The 12357-nt window shown below is 38.2% G+C and overlaps 1 protein-coding gene across 1 annotated transcript in view; it reads right to left on the bottom strand.

The window, feature by feature from the left end:
• MCTP1 (multiple C2 and transmembrane domain containing 1) overlaps positions 1-6771 on the bottom strand; it is a 296095-nt gene extending 289324 nt beyond the window's left edge. Inside the window, exon 1 of the mRNA XM_068927903.1 lies at positions 6752-6771. The gene's annotated coding sequence lies outside the window, so the exon portion shown is untranslated. The remainder of the gene's footprint in view (positions 1-6751) is intronic.
• Between the last annotated feature and the right edge of the window lie 5586 nt (positions 6772-12357).

Here is a 12357-nt window from a genome sequence, read left to right as displayed (position 1 = left end):
GTGTATATTTAGTGAAACTGCAGTGCAAGGATTAACTTCATAACCAGTAACTAAGTGTTAAAAATGCATTTTTTTCCATGAGAAGTAATGGATAGACAACTGCATTGTGATTTGCCTTTCTTCAAAGTGACTATGGAATGCTTTTTTACTCTCTCTACTGTGGAACTTAATCATTCTGTTGGTGGTACTTTGGATATTTACTCTATCTTCTAACATTTGGGTGAGCTTTTAAATGTTAGATCTTTCTTAGTGTGAGGTTTTGCCATAATACATACTTCTGTCTCCATGCAAATGGCATTTGGTCTAAGAAAGAACATCTATTTACTGACTCAATGTTTGTGAAAAACTTTAAGCTTTATGTTTACTTATCTGAAACGTCACAACCTTATGGTACTCTTAAAGAGATTTCTCTGTTTTTTTTTCAAACCTAAGGTTAGATAACAGATAAACAGATTTGACTTATAAGTCAATGCCTTTTCAGACTTAAAATTGTAACAAAAATCTAAGACAGCTCCATTTAGGAGTTAGCACTTATTGGCAGAGATTAGATTAACACTGAAGGCAATGTGCAGAGTCGATTCCACATTTATACTATGCCCACAGAAGAGCATTACAACGTTCTGAAAGAAGCACCTTGAGGCACTGATTATTCAAGGAGTTACAGGGCAGATACTTCATGATTTTCAGCATTTCAAAGCTGGCCTATCTAAATCAATAATAAAAGAACCACGACTACCCTAAAGATTATTTTGACCAACTGAAACAAATGGCTTTACTCAGCATTGATGCGTTCTTCTATATAGTCTTTGGACATTGCTCCTTCAGAAGCATTTCACAGAGGGAAAAAGAAAATGATACCATATCCAAATGAGCATGGGCATGATGGATAATCATCTCAGGAAGTTATTTGCAGTTTTATTTTTTTAAAATACGAGATTTTAAAAGATCCTATTACAACCTGCTATGAATCAGGCAAACAGTTCTTGCTTAATTTTGAGATTTAGTCAGACAGGATTCAAAAGTAGAGCTCAGATTCAGATATGATTAGATTTAAATGATCCTAGATGAAGGGAATGAAACAAGAAATAGGAATTTCAGAGTACATGAGGAGGAACATAATGAAAAAGGAGCAGAGAACAATAAGACTGGAAAGTAACACAAAGAACTCATGCTAAGATTTTAATAAAAAATTTAAAAGGACAGGAGGGAGAGAGAGCAGGAAGATATTGGATAAGCTGAGGAGTGAATTTCTAGGAAGAGGTATTATAAAGTTAACATGCATCTTAAACTCTAAAGATGCTAAGTGAAGTCACAGATAACTGGAATTGCTTTTGCCCTGACTACTACAACATCTCTGGCAACTGCAGCAGAGGCAGATGGAGCAATTTCTTACTGCTAATTCCCCCTTGCTTCTGTGTGGGAGAAGAGACATGAGCACATCATCCCCACACAAGCCATTTTATACTTCAGGGAAAAAAAAAAGTATTTACACATTGGATCTATAGCTCTACAGAACAGACCGGTGGTTCTTAATATGCAAAATTCAATGGGCTTGTTTCAAGCCTTGCAAAAGATACACTTTAGAAAAGCTGTTTGTTCGGATCTACCAGAAAGACAACTTCAAACTCATTACTCTCATGAATCTGAAATGTATTTTCCAAATCTATTTGGCATCATATTCTGCAAGCTTCCATATTTCTCTTGAGAGAAAGATATTTAATCTCATAAAATTTAGTCTGGTTTTATTGCATCAAATTTATGTCCACAGTACTCACTGGAGACATAAAACACAATGGCAGACAAAAAAAAAAGAAGTCTGATGTAGATGTAAATGTCATGTGAACAATCTTAAAAATACATTCCTATGTTTGTTATACTTTGATTAGAAATCTGTATTATGCTGACAGGAGTCACATGTGAAAACAGGTAATTAGATTTCTAACCACTACTGCTTGCACCTATTATTTAATATAAACCCCAACAGCCAATATAAAAATCCAAGTGTATTTTCTACTTACAGAAAAACAGCAGTAGAAAACAACATGAAAACAGTTCCCTATGATTAGCCAGGTTTTTCCTTCAGATGATGCTTATATTCTATACCTCTAATTTAAACTATATCAACTTTAAAATAACTCACTACACTTAGAATGGACAAGGGCATCTAAAAATAACAGATATTTTAGTATAGTATTCCTTGCTACAGACTTGATCTCTGCTATGAAGGAAGGCTGAGAGAGCTGGGCCTGTTTAGCCTGGAGAAGAGAAGACAGAGGGGATCTCAATGTGTACAAATATCTGAAGGGAGGGTGTCGAGAGTGGTGCCCAGTGACAGGACAAGAGGCAACAGGCAGAAACTGAAACACAGGAAGTTTTCTCTGAACATGAGGAGAAACTTCTTCACTGTGAGGGTGACAGAGCACTGGAACAGGTTGCCCAGAGAGGTAGCAGAGTCTCCTTCCCTGGAAGATATTCAAAGCTCACCTGGACATGATTCTGGGCAATGTGCTCTAGAGGACCCTGCCTGCGCAGGAGGTTTGGACTAGATGATCTCCAGAGGTCCCTTCCAACCTCAACCATTCTGTGATTGTGTTTTCATTCTTTCTTTTGTTAAAAGCTTCAATATGAAACACATGATGACATACTGTTTCTGGGCTTCATTTTTCTGTTGCTTTTACCATATCTTTCTTCATGTCAGCTTTTGAAAAAGTTCATAAATGCATTTATTCACTTTGCAGGACAGAAGAACTTGCGCCTATTAGGATGAAGTAGGAAACCTGAAAGGTACATTAGGGTTATCTTAGTCAGAGATGAAGCACACAGTAATTTGTGGCCAGTGACTGAGCGCCAGGTTCAGTCAAAGTGCCATCTGGTGCACAGGAGCCTGCCCAAGCTCAGACAGCACTGATTTGAGGGTTTGCAAAGGCTTCCACAGTGCAGAAGCCAGATGGTGAATCCAATGTTCACTGACAGATTTTCTGAGCTGTGAGTGCAATCGCATCTTTTCTGGGTACAGTTTTGCATTTGGATTTTTTTTTTTAAATGACAGATGCCCACAGTAGTAACTTAGTCAATCATTACCTGCTCGCATGTATGCAAATCTCTCAAGAAGCATATGGAACTTATAGGTTATTATTTGTTTATACTTTGAGTTGAACATTGCATTGAAAGTCTCACAGTGGATGTCTGCCAACTAATATTTGCACATAATTTCACTGCACAGGCAATTATTTGCACGTTTCAGCCCCTGAGCTGCATGCCACGTTGAGAACTGAAGCCAAAAAAGTGCAAGATGGAACTCTGAAAAATGAAGTCAAGGTTCAACAACAGAACTGGTACAATTCAGGCAACAAGTGTCTAACTTTCTCTCAGCTGCCATCCGTTTTAGGAGGCTACTTCTTGTGAAAAATGGGGGACTTTGTAGCCCATTACTAATCCCATTAGCAATCTTTCTTCACTGGAGTTTGATGTGTGTGTATTTAAGTATTTAATACCTCTGAATGTTAAAAAAATTTTTATGTTTAGCACCTCTTTTACAACCTACACATTGTGAAGAATCAATATCCTTATGACAGTGAAAATACAATCTGAACAATACAATCTGAAAATAGTGTTATTTTATACAGCTGAAAAGTAACCACCTTAGCCTTGCACAAAACAAATGTATTCTCCTGCTCACCATGAGAAACTGCAGCATTATTCCCAAGCTCTCATTATGATTTTCCTGAGATTAGCCATGGCTTTTGCATTTTTCCATCAAGCAGAAGTTTTCAATAAGCTGATCCGAGACATAGAAGTGGCATACAAGAAATGGAATCACACCTGCATTAAATCTAAGTAGTCTAACATGCAAAACACACACGTTATTTTCCCACATTGAGTCCTGGGTATGCACATATTTTAGCTGAAAACGGTATGTTCTCATACGAGCTTGTTTACTTTAAGAATCTACAAGTACCTTGTGACAGTACAAATATCAGTAAGCAGTTACCTCCTAAAATATAGTTGTTAAAGAGGAATTTTGTCATATACAATCAAGAATAGGTGTACTTAAAAGCATTCAGCACCTGTTTTCCTTGGTGTGTCATAAAAAACAGCTTACCCTTCTTAGTACTCATTACTAATCACAGATGGCTGGTTGTCAGCCAGCACTAACTTCTTGTTTCTTAGAAGAATGCTCCAACAAAAGATAAAAACAGAATAATTGTCTTTGTGTGTAAGCAACTGTTGTAGGTACTAGCGCTTTATCAGATTTGCTATTGAGAGCAGGATTTTTACAACCGAACAGATGTGAAACAGCCCCTCTGTTAAAACAAGGCTAAGCTTGAAAAACAAACTTCTAGCTAAACAATTTTGTATGCTCAGGAATACCACAAAGCCTCGGAAAGCACTACCCAAGCATTACTGAGAGTTTCTGGCCCACTCACTTCTGGGAAATCATGAAGCATCACACAGCTGGACTGATGCATCACAGGAATATCACTGACACACAGCTGGAGCTGCAGTAATTCCAGACTAGCTGGGGTTGCTTTATAGGAAGTGATGTGATGTCTTTACAAGACAACAGAATTAATAGCGGTAACACTGTCCAACATTTTCTTATCAACTTTAAGTATCTAAACAACAGCATGCACAAATGAAAAGCTATTCACCACTTAAACTCATCCTCTAGACTTTCAGAATTCATGCTGTCTCTGGAAGCCAGTGCAGGTCAAAATCTCCATATAGCTGATACATTGCAGATAAACAAAATACAGGCAGAAAATCAGATGCATTTGATCATTTTATCTAGGAAAAACAGTATCAGCTTCATCCTACCTTATCAATTTTAATAGACAGCTATTTGAAACAATGATTTTTACATAAGCTACCCTTTCCCATCAGATAGGGCATTAACTGTTCAAAGACAACAGCAAAAGATTATGTTTCTGTATAACGTCCTGGATCCTCAAGCTAGAGCAGCTCAGACGTGCGTGGAACTGTTCCAGTTTATAACGCAGGAGAAAGCCTGTCTCTGCACTCGGACTCCCTTAGCTATTGTAGGGAGCATCCTGATGAACATAATGAAAATAAGCTTTATATAGTGAGTATTCCTAGGACACACACAGCCCATCATGGTCACCTGTCAGGGCAACACATAGTAGATGACAAAAACCGAGAGACACTTCCATCAGGCAAGCTTTAGAGAGAGGTACTAACCAAAAGGAGAGCATGGCTCCAGAACAAGTTGCCTTTATTTATAAAAACAGCAGAATAAGAGATTGCATGACGTATAGTCCTCATCAATAATGTTTTCTACTTCACATTGCACACCTCCAGTTTATTTCATGAGCATCTGCCTGATATCACTATCATACTGGTGCCTGCTCTGCTTTGTTCCATAAGTAGCAGAAAGTCCTTAGGGGTGCTTAAGACTTCAGCACAACCTTTCTATAATAGTTTTCAACTTCACTCTAAACAATAAGGCACTAACCACACTCAGAAGTGAAGTTATTGCTTAGTTTATGTAGATGCTAAATAGTCTTTTTTCAGCAAAAGTAGCAAAAATGCAGAGGAGTCTCATCGTGCTAAGATTTCTATTGTGTGAGCTAAGGTCCAGCAATTTTGCTAATAAGCAATAAGTTGGTTTTCAGGTTTATTGCCTAGAAGGTGATGAGGGAATGCCTGTTACTTGGTATGGAGGAGAGCACTCCTGAAGAGGTGGGGATAGTCAAAGGGGAACATTAGTCCATCTGGACTGAATTATAAAGTCACTGCTAGATTAGAGGGACAATTTCCTGCAGCACATGCAAGTCATTTTGCTTCTAAAAGTACTGAGGAAAGTTAAAATTTTATCAGTTATTCAGTAGCAGGGAAAACATTCCCAATCATTGTCTCCTAAGCTGAAGGAAATCATTCTTATTTTGATCAAACAACTTAAAAAAAACTTTTGCCTAGGAAGTTATGATCAGAAAGCTTCAGTTGGAAAAGCTAAAATTCAGGAAAAAGTAGGATAACTGAAAACAAGGATTTAGGAAAAAAATAGCTTTGCAAGACAATCTGTTGATTTAGTGGTCTGTTAATGTCATCTGTAGCAGAAATATTCTCAAGTGGTGAAAAAAGAAAAATCACCTTTATTTTGAAGCAGAAAACTACATCTTGAATATGCTAAATAGCATAAGGCAGATCTCTTTCACTAACAGTGCTTTATTATATACATATATACACAGGCCGGGGAAGCCCAGAGCTTCAGCTGCGTTTCCCCCACTTTGTGTTACATTTTCTGCCAGATCATTAGATTTTATATTGAAATACCTGAATAACAAAACTGCCCATCTGATGGCAGTCTTCAGTGCATTGCATATCAAATCCTGAACTTTTCCCTGAAAAATGGATGCTGCTAGAAGCATAGGTTATTTACAGCAGGACTTTGCAATTATGCAAGAAGTAGCCAGCATTCAAAACAAATACGGATCCTGTCTTCTACCAACTGAAATTAGGCTGCACTACACGCGGCTTCCTTAACACACCTTGTTACAGGCTTGATAAGGATTAAACAAATACTGCTGTACTTGAAAGCTCCCCTTTCCACACCTTACACTCTGCCCAGGAAGAATTTGGTCTTTGCACTGCCTTCCCCTGTTTTGCAGGGTGAGTAGCTGTGCAATGACAGACACCATCAGACAGGTATGTTTCTATTGCCCTACAGCAAGCATGGATTTTCCTTCCTGCAACTGGAAGGGCAGGATATAACACATTCAAAGGTACTTACTCGCGTTACAGCTGTGGCTTTGCCTTACAGCAGGACGTGCTGTCTCTGTAGCACTCCAAAATAACAGCTTCTGGCTGAGCAAGCTGCCCACTTTCATCCACTAATATCACTTTTCTCTTCTGATGATACGTTCCTATACACTTTATAAGGGAGAAGCTACGTGGGCAGTAGGAGCACTTATTTCACTCCCACTGATCTTCTCCAGCACTGTGATTACTCTCTGCCTTTTGCTGTTTATTCCTTCCTCGGTGTTATTTCATCTCTCACTCACTCTTCTTGAGACTTGTTTACTCCTACAGAATTGCCTTTGCCTTTTTATTTCAAGCCAAATAAGAAGTTATACTCAATTCAGAGCTATGGTCTGTCACATCAAGTTTTAACTCTGAGCAGCAGATTTAAAAAGTTTAAAGTGTCCAAACACTCTAGGAAATATTATGATGAAAAGTGAAAAAATAAAAGTCAGTCTAAACAACACCTAGATGTTTCCCTGCTTGCTTACAGTACATAGGAATTTAAAAACATTTTTACAAAGGATACTTCATTTGTTTCTTACTTTTGACAGGAAGTACTCTTTTCCCCTTCGTTATTTATTCTCCAGCCTTAAAAGTAACCATGAAAAAACCCCAGTCACTGGTGGAAAATAAGTAGTTATGTTTAATGATTTGTTTTCTATAAGGGACTATATTTATACACTTTTTTCCCCTCAAAGAGGCAGTAACACAATTTGGCCAAAAATTGCTCAGAAAAATAAGTTTGTATATTCAAAATTAATTTGAACATATTCAAATAAGTTATCAGGTTAGAAGATGGTTGAATATTGCTGTAAGTCATTTGTGTGCAGGTGTGTATGCATGCATTCCTGAAAGGGGGACCACATTCTGTGAAAAGTTTTGATTAATAATATTCAATCATGTTTAAAACACATTTACAAATAACTACAAGCAAGGACCATATACAACTACTGCAATACCATTCTTTTTAGACTTTAGATATTTGAAGGTTGCTTAGTGTACACTATTTGCAAAGTTGTGTGAAGGAGTACACCACAATATGAATACCTGATCACTTGACCTTAAGAAATATAACTCTATATTTCAAATGTAGGCAAATAAAGAGAATGTAAGCATATTTCTTCATTCTGTGCTTACTTTCTCAGTGGGGACAAGAAAACTTTCACACAGAAGGCATTACTAAAAAGCAAACTGAAAGCACCAAAGAAACAGTTTGAGGGAAAAAAAAAGAAACAGAAAAGCGAGCTGTCTAGCTACAACTTAGAAAAACTTATTTTGTGAGAAAAGCCTAAGTTATGAAACAAAGCAGAAAATCATCACTTTACAGCAAAGGGAAAATGCAAAGCAATTTGTTTTGAAGATATAATTTTCAAGAAAACCTCAAAATGCATTTCCACTAAGGAGCCCAAGGCACAAGCATCTCTGCTGAGCTCTTGCCCTTTGGCCAAAACACTGGGGGTGCACGGACTACAGCCCTGCATCCCTGCAGCAGCTCCCCTTGGAGCTGGGTCCTGCTTCAGAGAAAAGGCTGGGATGCCCTGGGAGCCCCAAGCAAGCAGCACACGGCTCTGCTGGAAGCCCTGCAGCCGTGGGGACACCAACACACCATCCTGGCAAGGGCTACATCCATTCTATAACACACCTGCATGCACCAAGGAGCTCAGCAGAACCAGAATGTTTCTATTTCCAGCTCTCATACAGGCTCGTTTTATGGTGCCCCATGAATAAACAGCTATTTAAGACCCCAGCTCCCATAATGAGCTCAGAGCATCAGTTTTCATTTAAGAACAATTACACTTCTAAACTCAGTGTTTATGAGGCAAACCCATACAAACACACCTGCAAAATACCTCATTGATGGAGCAGTGACTGTGTCCTCAAGAAGCCCAACATTAATTACAGGAACAGCACCATTCACACTGCACTGAAATAGTGACATGTGCTTGCTATCTTGGCAAAGGGCTTTAAATATAGAGCACTTTCCACCTCAGATGTTTTGGGTTAGTGGCAATACTACCTGGTGGTAATGCAACTAACTCAAAATATCTGAGGTGGAAGGTGCTATATACTAAGATCTTTCTTGCCTGAAAAATTCCCTTAGTAGGTTGTTCAGCTAGCCTGAAAACTGCTTAGGGAAAGATGTAATGCAAACAAAAAAAGAAAGCATTCCTTATCACTCTGATCACAAGGACTGGGATGCTGAAGGACTCATAAATACCCCATAGTCTGCTGTGACCCTCATCTGATAATCTCCAATACAAATTAATGCACATATTTCTGTAACAGTCATTCCCTTGTAATTTTAAACACAATGATTAAAACATCTTGTAAAATTCATGCTCGCTGTGACATGCATCATCTTTATTTTTAAATTGAGAAAGACTGATCAATTAGTTTCAAGAAAAAGAACTCTAAATAGATATGAAGGCCATGCTCCGCACATTTATTCTGAGGTTTGCAGTCAGTATTTCTAGCATCTCAGTTTCATACACTTGCTCATGCTAATGCCTGGGTATTGGTATGGATTTCCAGCAGCAAGGAGATGTGTGGAATACAGCCAGTAAAAAGTTGTATCTGCCTTTAATCTTTGCTCGTTGTCACAAGTTGGTAGGTAGATCCATTTCCCTTTTGGTTTCATTAATGTATGTGAAGGCTGACCTGCACTTTGCTCTGCTAAAATACAAGCGCTTAGATGTGCAGCAGGTTTTCTGGTACCATTCACGTTTTAATTAATGTTACACTTACTGCATAGGGATGTTGAGAGGCTTAATTAATTCAGTCTTTCAGAGTCAGGTGGAAAACACTGGGTAATCACAAAACTTTGCCAACAGTTATTTTATCTGAAATGTGAGGGCTTTGTCTATCGGGACATGGGCAACGTTTTATCAGAAACTACCATGTAATGAGAATATGTGATATCACGAAAGGAGACTGTTCTCTGTATTAGTAAATTCTGCAGAAGGAACTCACTACCACGTCTTTCCCACCTGAAGCAACCCCGTGACACTTGGTTTAGATCAACAGAAATAAGTGCGGACAAGGCTGCAGATTTTGCTCATTTAATAAAAGCAGAATGTCACATGCTGAGCAAGCCCGCTGTCCACATCTATCGTTACCACTGTTTCACAGTTCGTGTAATTAGCATCCACAGAGGGTTGTTTATGAGTGCTGCTGCCTTACAGAGACCTACATAATCCACCATCCTCAGCAGTCTCCAGACTGCTCAGCCTGTTTGGATGTGGGCAGCAGGCAGGATGATGACTGTTTGGACTAAGTCAAAATGACATTTCTCTCAGCTGAATTCAGGTCAGCCTGCACTTCATGGTTAAGCCGAGCTGAAGGACAATAAAAGTAGCAGGGTCTTGGAGGAATTTCTAGTAAGGTTTTTTATGCCTGCTCTCTTGTTGCAACTGATGAAACCTTCTTAGACATCTTGAAGCATTCATCTGAATTAATAATACGATAAATGACATGTTAATGCAGGACCAATTTTCCTGTAGTGAGTCTACACAGCCGTGCTCGGTTTCTCATCACGTACGCAAAGATAAACATGTTCAGTATCTCTATAAGTGTGGACCCCCACCTGACCCCACATGCTTTGGGAAAGTGATAAAACTGACAGATCCAGTGTTTTACAAATTCCCTGTATAAAGGATTGCCCAAATGATATAGGGGTGCTAAAATAATCATTTATTTAGATCCTGTGGGGAAGACAGAGGTTATAAATCATTTTGTACGTGGAATTTCTCAGTGTCCAATTTTATTTTTAAGTGATTCTCCGTGGTTATTGTCTTCACAGCTTCGGAAGGTCTCTGTCAGGCAGAAAAAAATAATGTAGCCCTCCCTGCTCTACTTTGAACCTGGGATGAATTTTAACACAGCTATCCCAGAACTGCCTCGGTGAAATGCGGAGGGGCTGTGATGGCAATAAGTCCTTTCTTCCTGAGCCACTGAAGAGGCTCCTGACTCTCTTTGATTATGTCTTTTTTGACCTGATGAGAGAAACAGATTTAAAGGGACACCAGAACAGTGGCCTTCCCAAGCCTGGAAGAATCAACCATCTTTTTTTTTTCCCCCAGTGTAATGGTTTCACTGAAAAGTTGTTTGACACGGGGTAAATAGATTAAATATTCTAGATTTTAGGGAAAACGTACTGGTGAGATGTCTTCTTAGTAATGCCTACCAAAACATCAGAAAGGATTAGTAATAAACATCTTCATCTGCACTGACTACATTAAATTTTAATACCTTCATCCTTCTGACCTTCATAAGCACATGATCTGTCATTGACAAGAACTTAAATGTTTGAAGGAATGCTGTAGAAATGTCATGTCATTAGAAGAGTAAATTACCTTCGTTATACTGTATATTATATATACTTCATTATACTCTTTTGTATAATAAGAATACTAGCTTATATTTACAACATTTCATCAATGTCAGTGAAAATGTATTAAAAATAGAGATAGCCTTCCGGAGAGATTGGTTGCAAAGCAGTATTTATGAGTGCAGCAGAACTTTACATGATTTTCATAGCATCTTTTTCTTCTTCTAGATAAAATTGTGTAATTCTTGTTAGGCATCACTATGTTCAGCCAAAAAAAATTGAACTATAAACGTAATAACATGAAATCAATCCTAGTGCATTCAGGGGTGTTTCCTAAAAGACTCAAACTCTCAACCTTGACTAGTGAGAAAGTGACTGATATTTTTGCTACCCACGTCTAACTCTGGTATTTTATTTTTCTAAAACAGGGAAGGGGTTTGATAGATCTTCTTTCTTCTATCTTCATCCAGCATGATGGTAATGGGCAAATTCCCATCTTCTCTGGCTGCTTTTCCTCTTGTATTGGTGGGGTCTAGGCAATGCTCCTGGATATCCATCCTTTATTTTTCACCTTTTCTTTCTCCTGCCCTCTTTTTCATCCTGTACTCTGTGCAGCAGTTTTCATCAAATTCAGTTTAATCTCTTGGCAATAAAATATTACCTATTTTTGTTTTAAAAATATTTGAAATAAGTATATTTGATTTCTGCCATCAGCTCTAAACCAAATTGCTTTCTTCAATTACATTACAAGAAATATTTCTTTGAGCCAACTCCTGGTGTTTGTTCTCTAACGAAAAAGGGCTCTTTCACTTTGAGATCTTTTTGTGAGTCTCGAGATGTTTCAGAGGAACATGACACCATGTACTCTCTCTCCTCTCGCTGAGATGGAGACTATTTCATACTTTTATTACTTCGAGCTTTAAACTACATTAATTGTTCTTCTACATGGCTCTCAAGAGAGTCATTCTATTTTACGGTCTATACAGACTGTCTCATGCTTTCGCTGAGTCTCTCTCTGAGAGCCAATGCTGAAATAAAAGATCAGTGTGAACCAAGGAAGAGAAGATGCTAAATTAGACCCTGCCTCAAGGTAAACAAAACCCTGTAAGCACTACGCGTTTCTAAAATAATCTTGACACTATTCCTAAGATATATTCTAAGGCTAAAAAAGAATCCATTTTTCAAGTAAACAGCAAATATTTTAATTAAAGAGTATAGACAACATAGTAATGGTGCAATATTCTCACGCGGACGTTTTCTCCTATATA

Source organism: Struthio camelus, chromosome Z (genome assembly GCF_040807025.1).
Source record: "Struthio camelus isolate bStrCam1 chromosome Z, bStrCam1.hap1, whole genome shotgun sequence".
Classification (NCBI taxonomy): domain Eukaryota; kingdom Metazoa; phylum Chordata; class Aves; order Struthioniformes; family Struthionidae; genus Struthio; species Struthio camelus.
Note: the sequence above shows the minus strand (reverse complement) of the source record. Positions and strands in the feature narration are given on the sequence as shown.